The sequence below is a fragment of the Asparagus officinalis genome, chromosome 4, assembly GCF_001876935.1.
Source record: "Asparagus officinalis chromosome 4, Aspof.V1, whole genome shotgun sequence".
Classification (NCBI taxonomy): Eukaryota; Viridiplantae; Streptophyta; class Magnoliopsida; order Asparagales; family Asparagaceae; genus Asparagus; species Asparagus officinalis.
In genome coordinates, this window is record NC_033797.1 from 134469542 (window position 1) to 134482717 (window position 13176).

The window sequence follows — 13176 nt, forward strand, 5'->3', positions numbered from 1 at the left end:
AATCCGCTGGCGTTTGGGTAATGTTGATGAGTGGACCTGCATTTTGAACTTTGAGATGCGGGTTCACCCCTTGCAGCTGAATCTGGAATGCGGGCATCGTGTTGACCTCGGGTCCGCAGTTTTGCATCGCGGGTCTGACCTCAACGTTTCTTTGGAGCTTAAGACATGGAAGATGCGCTTCTCCGCTTGCATTTTTGACTAATAGTCTTTGAAGACTCTGTCTGTTGGGCTCATTTGTTTTTAAAGTCTCGGCTCACATCCATAGCTGTATGGACTGCAACGGTGCATATAGGATTTTCTGGCAAACCCTCAAGCCATCAACGGAATTTCAGTACAGCCTTTACCGACTACGTTTGAGTCGGTAGTAGCATTGTTGATAATCCCTAAAAAAGTCCGTTCCACCACTTAATAACGTCGGTGTGCCACCTGTCCTCTTCCTCGAAATCAGACGCGCCAAGCATCGCCCGTCATCTCTCACCCTGGCCATTGGTCAGCATGTGTGCTTAAAGCGAGTCAACAATCCCTCACTTAGGCAACCTCTCCGCTCAACTATCTCTAAAGCATTGCGCACTGTTACCCCCGTTGATTAAATTCATTTCGCTCCTCCCCTCCGCCCTTAAACAGACTCGCCGAAGTTCGACACCTGTCGTCTCCTCAATCATAGTACCGTAGTAATATAATTCGCATCAGCAGCATAGCAGCAAAACAACAAGCAGCAGGCCCTCCTCCTCTCTCTCTCTCTCTGTAACAGATAATTACTTTCTAAGTTACATGACTCTGATTCTATTTCTCTCTCTCTTTTATTTATGGCAAATGTAATAATTCATGTTTATAGATTTTAACTCAAAATGAATCTGACTTATTTTATAGTAAGAAAATAAACAAAAAAAATTTATTGTGATACTTAATCACGTGCATTGCACGTGCACAAGAACTAGTTGCTTTTAAATATGTGTGTGTGGCGCTCGTTTAGAAAATTTCCTACACTGACAGCTCACCTCCCGTTTTCGCATATATTTATAACTCTATATCTAACTTTGTTTTTCCAATTTTATATTCTTGTATTTTCCAGAGAATCGGTGGTTTGAAGGGAATGGGGGATCTTGAGTGCAACTCTGACTAGGAATTCGAAACATGAAAAGGAAACGGAACAAAAAGGAGTTGAAGCACAACCAAAAAGACGGGAGAACAGAAGATATAGCATATATATGTGGTTTAATAAAATTGGAGGTTAGAAAAGTCAACAAGGGCTTATGACAAGGGCTTAAGGCTTTATATATAGTTAAATAGTTGCGTAGAACTATTAGCTATATTCAAATTCGTGGTTTAAAGTTTATGCATTATCCTCTTATTCTCACCTTTCTTTATCTAGAACAAAATTATTTGCTTTCCTCGAATGTTTTTTTCATATTTAATCTGTGCATCTCTCTCTCTCTCTCTCTCTCTCTCTCTCTCATTAGAGAAGGTGATTAAGATCTATTAATCAAAGTTAGTCATAGATAGTCAGAAGTAATGTCAATTTTAGTATTTGGTGGACATATTGGTTCGCAAGTATAATCTCATTCGTCTATATTAGACGATGCTATTTGCTGATAACATCTTGAAAAAAAAAACTCTTATTTTTATTTGAACATAACAACCTATCCAAAACAAAAATAAAATGTTAGAGGACATGTGTATGACTTGACTAAACTGATTTAGTAGTAACTAACTAGACCATGACTTAAACTAGTTTTACTAATGACATTGATTTTTAATATTAAACCGGACCAAGAATTGTTCCACCTCCCTCATTGGCCAAAACAAAACAACTTTAGACTAGTTCTAGATCGAGGAGTTGTCCAAATGACCACGTGGCTTTGAATTTGCGCAATTGCTCTTGTCCTAATGAACTATTTACCCATGCCATGGCAAAATATCCTCAATCTATCAGTGTGATCTCAATGTCGAAGAGTAGTGGAGAGATCACTACTTTTAACCACAACTGTTAGTTATTTAGTGAGTGGTCAAGATTCATTCTAAATTTAACACCCACAGCGCCCCCATGAATTGCAACTATTCCTAATTTATAACTACAATGTTTAATTTTCTAATTAAACCCTGTGGTCATAAATTATAAAATAACATTAGATTTTTAATAGAAAAAGTGGAGAAAAAGAGGACGACAGTAGGTTAGTCGGATATCACTAGTGGATTTATGTTATAAGGAACATTGTTATATTGAATCACAGAGCACCAACTATCAAAAGTACTCCCATCTACTAGTTAGGTCAGGTTTAACTATAAAATTTACAATAGAATAATAGGAGAGTTTAGGTTTAGAAGTTGATTAGTATCTTTGCTCACGAGGAAAGAGAGGGGGGAAAAAGCCATATTTAACAGAGCTCTAAAATGTAACCGAAAACCAAAATTTAAAGTTATTGAAAACGGATGGCTTGGCAAGTTGTGCGATATGCCAATCCAAAATCTTGACCTTGAATTACTCTTGGATTTGAAAATCTTGGACATATCATATCCGTGTCTACTGATCATTATATAATTTTCACATTTAATTCTTTCATTAGAAGCCCTCATATTTGGACATTTGAATAAACAAATTGTTAAAAAAAGGTGGGGGGGGGGGGGGTCTGCCAAATCAACGCAGTTTTGAGGTCTGCGTTTTGATGTTAGAACACGCCTCTGAAAGCTGTGTTCTACCTGGGAAACGCACACCTGAAGGTTGCGTTTAGCTTGGCTTATGCAGAGCTCATGTTGAGGCTCGCAAAAGCGGAGTTCGCGTTGATTGGAGGATCGGCTTTTTTGGCGTTGTGCCGAAATCGAGTCTTCTCCTTTAGAGAGGGGACTGTTGCAATTGGAGCAGTTGGAGCTTTAGTCTCTTTGGAGACTTTGTGGATCTTGCGCATAGTCTTGGGGCTAAGGGATCCGGAGGAGATGGCCTCCTCGTACTTGGCTTGATCAAACTCGATGATCAGAGTTTCAACGGTCGTTCCAGTGAGATGAAAGTCGGATTGCGCCACCACTTCTTCGTCAGAGAAGCTAGTCCCCAGCGGAGTCGCCATCTATTGGTTGTTGGAAATTTTGATGTAAAAAGACAATGAAAGAAAAATTGACTTGTATTCCTCTCAAAATCAATTACAATTTGGATTCCGATTACAAAAGAGAGGAGAATGAATTTGATTCTCCCCTTTGTTTAATTCTTGGTTCTTCACGGTGGCGATGAGATGCCTCCCTCGAATGCTCGCGTCGAGTTTGCTTCTCGTTGACGATCCGAACGTCTTGATTCACTGGAACGATGTCATCTCCTCACGATTTGACGCTGTGGAGAACTTGCGTGGCAAGTTTGAAAATAACTCTTAACGAGTTGATAACTCTGAACGAGTTTTAGAAGAACTTGCAGAGCAAGTTTTGAACTCTGATCGAGTTGATAACTCTGAACGAGTTTGAACTCTTGAAAAAGAGTTGATTTGAACCGAAAGTCGGTTATAAGCCAAGGCCAAATAATTTCAAAGGCAAGAGTTGATTTAAACCGAAAGTTCGGTTAATCAGCCAAGGGAATTCTCCTGTTGTTGATCTCCAAAATCCCAGCCGAAGGATGAAGGCTCTTCTTCTTTGCTACCAAGCTTGCTCTTGACCGAATCTCTCTTTGTTGATGAGAAAAAATTCGATCCCTTAACTCAATCGAGTTTCTGGTATTTATAGGGGATTAAGGGTGGTAACTACCCCCTTAATCCGCTCTTAAGTGGGGTAAAAATCCCTCAAATCGTGGGGGAAAAACAGTTCCTGGAACTGTTTATTGCGTGCTTTGAACAAGTCAAACGCTGAAAAAATAGCGTTCAGGGCCCGAACTCTGCGTTTTTAGATTAAAAACGCAGAGTTGGGCCTATTTTGGTGCTGGGAGTTGAAAACGCAAGGTTCGCTTGCGTTTGGACCTTAACTCTGCGTCTTAAAGATGAGACGCAGAGTTAGGCGTTCGCTAGGAGTCGAAACGCACAGGCCACATTGGGGCTTAACTCTGCGTCCAAGACTTAGGACGCAGAGTTAAATCTCTATTGGAGATTTGAAACGCACAGGCCGCATGCGTTCTGAAATTGGAAACGCACAGGTCACTGGTGCGTTGAGGATCAACTCTGCGTTCAGAGTTTGGGATGCAGTCGAGTCTGTCGAAGAACGCACATTACGTGTGTGTTTCGTGATTTAACTCTGCGTTACAGAGTTTGACACCTGCTAAGGAACGCACACTTGTCTGCGTTTTACGATTCAACTCTGCGTTACAGAGTTCGACGCCTGTTTAAGGAACGCACACTTGTCTGCGTTTTGAACTTGAAAAACGCAGAAGTGAATTTCTGCGTTTGAGAGAGATTGTTGGCTTATAACCTCGTCCATTATAACATTGCAAAAGCCATTGCTTATTGATCTTTGCCTGTTATAAAATATGAGAGTCGTCAGATTGTAACTCCCGATGTTGATTGTGAATGCTGTTGAATTAGAGCTTTCATCAGTTGTCGTGAAGGTCGTCAGATTGTAGCCTTCTGGAAGTCGTCAGATTGTAAATTCCATTATCGGTGTTTGATGGGGGATCAACTATCTATTGTGATTTTTAGACAGCCTACACACATGTGATCCAGAGTAGGACACCAGTAGCCCCAGCCCGAGATGACGAGCGTCCACCTTCGAGGCAGCAGCAGAATCCGCAGCGACAACAGTTTTCTCAGCGCCAGCCACTTCCTCCTGTGCATCCCTATCAGCACCCTGGAGTGCAGACTTGCGGCCAGTCTTCAGTGAAGTGTTCTTATTATGGGCACGCTGGGCATACCCAGCAGGAGTGTCGCAGACGTCTTCGTCTATGCTACACATGTGGATCCCCTGACCATGTCAGTCAGAACTGTCCGCAGCGACAACAGGTCAGCTTGCCCCCACCTCCAGTTCGGGCAGCTCTTCCAGCTCCACCTCGGTTAGCCTCAGCAGCTCCAGCTCAGCACAGACCTTACCCTCCAGGTCAGCTTCCTCCACAGCAGCAGGTTTATCAGGAAGCGCAGATGCAGCAACCACCACGTCAGACATTCATGATTACGGCCGTGGAAACTGAGGCAAACGACCAGGTTATTACAGGTAAGAGTGGTTCATTCTCAATTCTACTTGCATGTGATTTTCCTTATTAGTATTGCCTGATGATATTATGATAGGATTTATTTATGAGTGCTAGTTTAGATGTATTTTCTACCTCCTGTTGTTCGCGGGGAAAATAGCATTTTTCTTCATTTATGAGTGCTAGTTTTGGCCGAGCCCCTCTGGGTTTGCTGTTTTCCGTCGTTTTGCGCTGTATCCATTTCTCGGTTCTGTCCGTGATTCGGTTGACTTAGATTCTGATTTTGTTGATCTGATTTGGCAGTAAATCCGCTTCTGATTTGGCAGTAAATCTGCTTCTGAGTTCGAGTCCGAAACTGATCTTGATTCGATCGTGATTCGTCCGAGTTTGTCTTTGGTTGGATCACTCGTTGACTCTTCAATACTTGGCTTGATTCCGAACACGAATGGGTTTATTCCGTTGCTCGCGTGCGATTCGTCGCCTCGTTGGTTCGTCGGTTTGTGCCGAGCTGTGCTAAGGGACCTATAAGCAATTTTATATGCCTACAGTCATATCCGTATCTCTCCATGAGGTTTCATGCTTTTGTATCATATCTGAATAAATGAGGAGCTGGTTTATCATCATCATCCTCTTCTCTCAAGAAGTGATCTGGTACTAAAAATTCCTTCCCTTTACTATAAATGACTTCTTTTTCACCCCTACCTTTGCGAGGACAACAAGTGTCGTTCCGAATGAATCCCGAACATGCTTCTTCGTCATGCAATATGATTTCGATTCCTGATTTTTGATCTTTAGCTGACCATTGATTGTTGGCGTCGAGTCTTTATCTGCAACGCGTTGTCCGGCGTAGTGTTGTTGAGTTATCCTTAAGAATATTTTTAGAAAAATACTCTCGAGAAACTTCTCAACCAACATTAGGGAACAGTTTATACTCATATACCTTATTGGAGTATTAAGAAGCAGTTTATACTCATATACTTTTCGGAGTAAGAAGCAGTTTATACTCGTATACTTTTCGGAGTATTAAGAGTATTGATTCTTTCATTGCAACGCATTGATAGGTATTGACCTAGGGTTACGCGTTGACCCTAGGGTTTTGAACGTTGTACGTTAACTTTTTGATCGCAACGCGTTGACTGGCGTTGACCTAGGGTTACGCGTTGACCGGCGTTGACCCTAGGGTTTCGAACGTCGTATGTTGACTTTTTGGTCGAATGACTTCCGTTCTTGATTCCTTTAATTCTCCAGGCTATCCGGTGCTTTGTCGAATGCTTGAGAGAGTTTCGGTGCTGCCTTTATTGTCTGACCGTTGTCGGAATTTCGAATTTGAAGTCGATTCCTGATTTTATGATCTTTAGCTCGTGTTTGTTGGTTCAACATAGAACTGACCATCGATTGTTGGCGTTGAGTTCTCATTTGTGACGCGTTGTCCGGCGTAGTGTTGTTGAGTTATCCTTAAGAATATTTATGAAAAATATTCTCCAGGAACTTCTCAACCAAAAATAGGGAACAGTTTATACTCATATACCTTATTGGAGTATTTAAGAAGCAGTTTATACTCGTATACTTTTCGGAGTATTGATTCCTTCGTTGCAACGCATTGATCGGCGTTGGCCTAGGGTTACGCGTTGTCCGGCGTTGACCTTAGGGTTTCGAACGTCGTTGGATGCTCAAGTCACAAGACCAACTAATGGAGCTGATGCGTCAGTGACTTTCGTATTTATAGGATTTTTGGCAAATCCTCAGCCATCAACGGGTTTGATGCGCCTTTACCGACTACCGTTTGAGTCGGGCTAGCATGCGGATTGTTCAAGTCCGTTCCGCATGTGACGTTAAGCTAAAAGAGTTAACCCTTTTAGTGCTACGATATTGAATACGTAGACTTCGTCTTTCTCACGGGAATAGACTACCCGGCGACGCGTGTTAGGCGTTGACTTTAGGATTTTTGGCTAACCCCAAGCCTTTAACGGATTTGATTAGCCTTTACCGACTACCGTTTGAGTCGGGCTAGCATGCGGATTGTCTAAATCCGTTCCGCATGTAACGTTGTGCTAAGAGAGTGAATTCTCTGAGACTTTGTGCTATGATGTTGAATACATAGGCTTCGCCATTGTTACGGGAATAGGCTACCCGGCAACGTGTATTAGACGTTGACTTATCCCTACTTAGGCTTCGGGATAAAAATACCCCAGACTGGTATTCTGGTGTCTTTTTCAATCGGTAAAAGACTAAACCGGCGACGCGTGTTAGGCGTCGGCATATCCTTTCTTAGGATTCAGGATGAAATTCCCCATGCGTGTAAGGCATGGATTTTGGTGTTATTAATAACAACCTGCCACAATGTTGAATATGTGGACGGATGTTCTTTTCAACGGTTAAGAACTAACCGGCAGCGCGGGTTAGGCACAGACTTATCCTTGCTTAGGTTTCAGGATAGAATACCCCAGAATCGAGCTCTGGTGTCTTTTTTCTACGGAACAAGACTAAACCGGCAACGCGTGTTAGGCGTTGACTTATCCCTACTTAGGATTCGGGATAAAATTCCCTGTACCTGTGAGGCACAGATTTTGGGATTTGAAAAAGGTGGTGTCTTCTCTTGGGGCAAAGACGAACCCGAAATGGGAGAGGAAGAATTTTATATTCTATCTCCCGACAATGAAGAAGAAGAATTTTATATTCTATCTTCAACTGGAAAGGAGACTCGAGGTGGGATCTCCACCCCCAGAATCCGGAAAGGTGAAACTGAGAGTGGGATCTCCACTCCGAGAATCGAAAAGATTCGGATAACCCTAACTGTCGGAAGGTTTGATTACCGAACTAAAGATGAATTTCTCGTTTATCGAGAGTGAATTATGGTTTTGACCCTAACTGTAGGAAGGTTTGGCCAAACAGGAGTTTGAGGTGACCCTAACTGTAGGAAGGTTTGATCACTCGATTTGAAAGTGGACCTCTCGTTCATTGGAGGAATCGAGAGGGGATTTTGACTGTGGTCCTAACTGTAAGAAGGTTTGACCAATTGGGAACTTTACGTCCAGACTCTAACAGAGAGAGTGTTGAGTGCACAGACACGGTGAGAATTTGAATGGGAGTTCTTATTCATTACATTGCTGTGGTTTTGGGAACTTCCCGTTACATAAATCGTCCACCCCCAGTTTCCTCTGCGGAACTGGTTCGGACATTATTATCAGTTACCTAACCGGGTTATCCTTAAGAATATTAGCTTAATATTCTCCAGGAACTTCCCGTCAAAAGTGGGGAAACAGTTTAGACTCATATACCTATTGGAGTATCAGGGAGTAGTTTAACCTCTTATACCGGTCGGAGGATTGAGAAACAGTTTATACTCGTATACTCTTTGGAGTTTTGCCGTTCTCAATTGGCTTACCTTAGCGTTATGACGCCGGCTTCAACCAAGGTCTGAATGCTATTCTTGAGAGTAAAGCAATCCTTGGTGGGATGAACGACCCTCCTGTGGTATGCACAGTACTTTGGGTCCGTAGTGTTGTCAGCTTCCTCCTGATTTGTGATAGGTGGTAGCTTGATCTTGTTACCTTCAAGGAGGGATTCGAAGATGGCTGGAACGTCTTCGTCCTTGAAAGAGTACTCTTTTTGGAGTCTCGGACCCGAAGTCTTTTGCTGCCTTCGGGATTGCTGTTGTGACGCTTGATTAGCACCACCAGCAGCTGCAGGTGCCTTGCCCTTACCACGAGAGGCGAAGTTTGAGTTCAGCGGATTATCCGTCGGTTGGTTCCTCTCGGCCTTCTTCCTTCTAAGGAATCGCTCAGCCTGCTCCCCTCGGACCTTCAGATCCTTCCAAGTGTCAGACGGTGCTGTCCCCATTGCTTTCAATACGTCTAAGGACAGATTATTATGGTAGGTCTGGAGAATAAATTCTTCGGTGATCGGGTCCCGGCAATTCATCGCTTTGTTCCGGAACCTTTTGACGAAGGTGTCGACTAACTCCCCGTCCTTCTGCTTCTCATCGAGCAATGATCCGATAGATATCTCGGTGTCGTCGTCGAAGAAGTTAGCGAGGAATTTTGTCTCCATGTCGTCCCAGCTATTTACGCTTCCTGGCTTGAGGCGGCGGTACCAATCGAAGGCGGCTCCGCGAAGAGTGCCGACGAATGACCGCACCATCAGAGGCTCATTGCCGGAAATAATACCCAGGTGCGATTTGAAATAAATCAAATGCTGAGTGGGGGAACCCTTCCCATCGAACGGCGTGAAGTTGATTAGATTGAACTTCGCCGGATATGGGATCGATTCCCACTCTCTTGGGTATGGACAGGGAATGCATGTTTTCTTCGTCTCTTGAGCGGAGATCAATGTGTTGATTTTGCTCTCGAGGTTTTTGATCTTCAAGTCTTCACTTGTATCTTCGTTGGCATCCTCGTTACCACCCCCTGCATTGACGGGAGGGTTATTGGCATTGTGAGCTTCATCCCTATCCGTGTGCTCCTCTTCCTGAACAACCTGGTTACGGCGGCTTGGTTCACCTCGCTGGTTCGTCAGTGCCTGAATTTGCTGCTCATGCATCTCTTTCATAGTCTACATGACCATCTGCATCTCGAACCTAAAGCTTTCCTGTTGTTTGGCTATGGCATCTTCGAGCATCTTGGCCACTTGTTCCGCGCTTATCATCAGTGACTCGCGGGGTTCCCCCTCACTGGACACTGTATTATCTGATGCGACTGCGGAGCAGGTATCCGACTCTTCACCTTCTGAAGGTACTCTTGTCCGAACCCTACCATAGGTTCCTCGTGCGATTGCTCCAGACTGCAGACAGGTTAGACGCTGGGATGCTTTCAGAATCGACTCGAGATTATCCCGTGATGAGGTCTCTTTGCTTGTCATATTAGCGGTGACCCTCGGGAATTCTTCATCTTCAACCACCGTCCTTCTTTGCCGAAAACGCCTACGCCTTGGTTTTAGCATTTTGGTACTAAGCCTTTCGAACACTGAAATTCTCTCGGGGACTATCTTGATGCAGTTGCACTCAGACAGTACTGCCCGAATGAGCTTTGAACAAGGGCACTGAGTTTCTAGTCTTCGAGGACTTCTCTTCCTGGTTCTATTCGTACCCCCAACACGATAGTACAACTCATCATTTTGACAGTCGGAGTAACCTATCGCGTGTTGGCACGACTTCTCAGGTATAACGTTATCATCATCGGATGACAATGTTTCCATCTGAGGGCGAACTGCCTTCTTTGGGCTCTCAAGAGTCACGCGCCTCGAGGCTTGCCTTTTTGGGCGTGAATTTTCATCGGGCTCTTGGACTTCGATGCGCAAATTGGTGCGCGCAACTGCCTTGATCTCCTTGTCACGTTGGAGGTGGCAGCGACCCCCAGCGTGTTGAGTCGTTCGGGGATTCTTCAGCGGGCCCAAACGTCTCTGGATTGGAGCCTTGCTTCGCTCCTCGGGAAGTGGACCGAGGCGCTCCAAGACTGACTTCCTATTCCGGGATGGTCCTGTGGGATCTCCCGGGGTAGTTGTGGAAATCATCGGCGGTCTGGACTGATTCGCCGAAGGTTGCACTTTCCACGGTCGCAGTTGCTGCTTTTTGGTCTGAACTGCCGCTTCAGACTTTGGCCTCAAAACTTTGCGAGTTGGTGACGGCTTCTTGGCCACCTCCTTCTGCAGCTTTCTACGGGCTTCTTCGGATTGAGCCCGCGCCTGTGCTGATAGTGCGCGGCGTTTGCGAATGCGCTCCTCCAGCGTTGATCGGTTCCGTTTGACACGGACCCATCCCATTGTTGGCGGCTTGGAGGAACCACCATTCGTTGATTGTCGAGGCTGCTTGCCTCTTTTGTTCTTCAGATCCATGTTGTAGCGGATCCCGTCAACTGACTCCATGGCCTTTGCGAATCGTTTCGCAAGGCGTTGACGTTGCCTTTGGCGGGCTCTCTTCGAGAGAGTCACCACGCCCTCTGTGGCAGAAGAGTTGGCCAGAGCAGATCTGACCTGGTTGGAAACTGGAGGAATCTCACCCGATGCGACTTTGGCATCAAACGGGGCGAGATCTTCGTTGGTGGCTTCGACTTCTTCATACCAACGAACCTTTCTCCTGGAGGAGAACTTCTGGGATTTCTTGGACTTGCGGAGGGAGGTAGATCCGGACGAGGACACGTACTCCTCGAACTTGGCTTGGTCGAACTCATACTCGACCTCCTCCTCGACCGGGATCGGAATCCGCGGCTACGACGCATCGATCTCGGTAGCGAGATCGGCGGCTCCCACTGTGGTCGCCAGATTGTTCGCGGTGAAAAGCGTTGTTTTCTTCATCATTGATTCCATTGCAAATTCTTGTAATAGTTTATCGATTACAAAGATCCGGTCTTTTTTTAGATCCGGTTACAACGAAAATCAAATAACACAAGAAATAAAGAAAATTACAACTTTCTCCTTTTGTATCGAACGAATCGCAAGATCCTGTTTTGCGGTCTCTTGCTTGTGTGGGTTCTTTGCCGACGCCGGGGTTAATCCGTGGACCACCGCGCGATCTAGATCCGGTCGGATCTACGCAGTACAACGGGTATTATTTCACCAAGGAAATAATAGCCGGGGAGGATTGTTTCACCAAGGAAACAATCATCCAAAGTGGCTCGGCCACCGAGCCACCTCAGGGTGGCTCGGCTTTGGCCGAGCCACCTTGAGGCGGCTCGGTTTTGGCCGAGCCCCTCTGGGTTTGCTGTTTTCCATCGTTTTGCGCTGTATCCATTTCTCGGTTCTGTCTGTGATTTGGTTGACTTAGATTCTGATTTTGTTGATCTGATTTGGCAGTAAATCCGCTTCTGATTTGGCAGTAAATCTGCTTCTGAGTTCGAGTCCGAAACTGATCTTGATTCGATCGTGATTCGTCCGAGTTTGTCTTTGGTTGGATCACTCGTTGACTCTTCAACACTTGGCTTGATTCCGAACGCGAGTGGATTTATTCCGTTGCTTGCGTGCGATTCGTCGCCTCGTTGGTTCGTCGGTTTGTGCCGAGCTGTGCTAAGGGACCTATAAGCAATTTTATATGCCTACACCTGTAATAGGCAACGTTCTTGTTTCTTTCGTTCTTGCTTTATCACCCTTTGACTCTGGGGCTTCCCGTTTTTTCTTGTCTCGTCAATTTGTGAGTACCCACTTTCGTTTCATATCTCTGTTCTTGGGTTTAAATTCCGAGGACGGAATTTGTTTTAAGGGAGGTAGGATGTAAGGACCGTGATTTTCGATTTTGATTTGAATAAATTTTTTCTGGTATTTAAATATTAAATATTATTGGTTGATCCGGACGAGGACGACAAGTATTCCTCGAACTTCTGTTGATCGAACTCGTATTCGACCTCCTCCTCGACCGGGATTGAGATCCGCGGCTGCGACGCATCGATCTCGACGACGAGATCGTTGGCTCCCACTGTGGTCGCCAGATTGTTCGCGGGAAAAATCGTGTCTTTCTTCATTGATTCCATTGTGATCTCAAAATAACAACTTTTTGTGGTTACAAAAGATCCGGTCTTTTTATAAGATCCGGTTACAATGAAAATCAAAGAAAAATAAACAAAGATTACAACTTTCTCCTTTTGTGTCGAACAAATCGCTACAACTTTCTCCTTATTTGTCGAACGAATCGCAAGATCCTGTTTTGCGGTCTCTTGCTTTGTGTGGGTTCTTTGCCTGCGTCGGGATTTATCCGTGGAACACCGCGAGATCTAGATCCGATCAGATCTAAGCAGTACGACGGGTATTATTCCACCAAGGAAATAATAGCCGGGGAGGATTGATTCACCAAGGAAACAATCGTCCAAGTCTCGGGATCTAAGACCAAGCTTAGATCCGGAGTATGTCTGCGTAGATCTGAGATTGACGATCGCCGAGCACCAGATCTGGATGAACAAGTCCTCGAAGTCCCAAAGCTTGGATCTTTTTAAGTTCTGAGTCTTGAATCCAGCAGGGCTTCACCTCTCCAAATTTTCCAACCTTTGAAAATGAACAATGCCTAGCCTATTTATAGGCTCTCTTTACTGTGCCCGCGTATGGAACAGTGTCGGCCACCTATGGGTGGCCGGCACTGGGCCGAGCCACCCATGGGTGGCTCGGCTTTG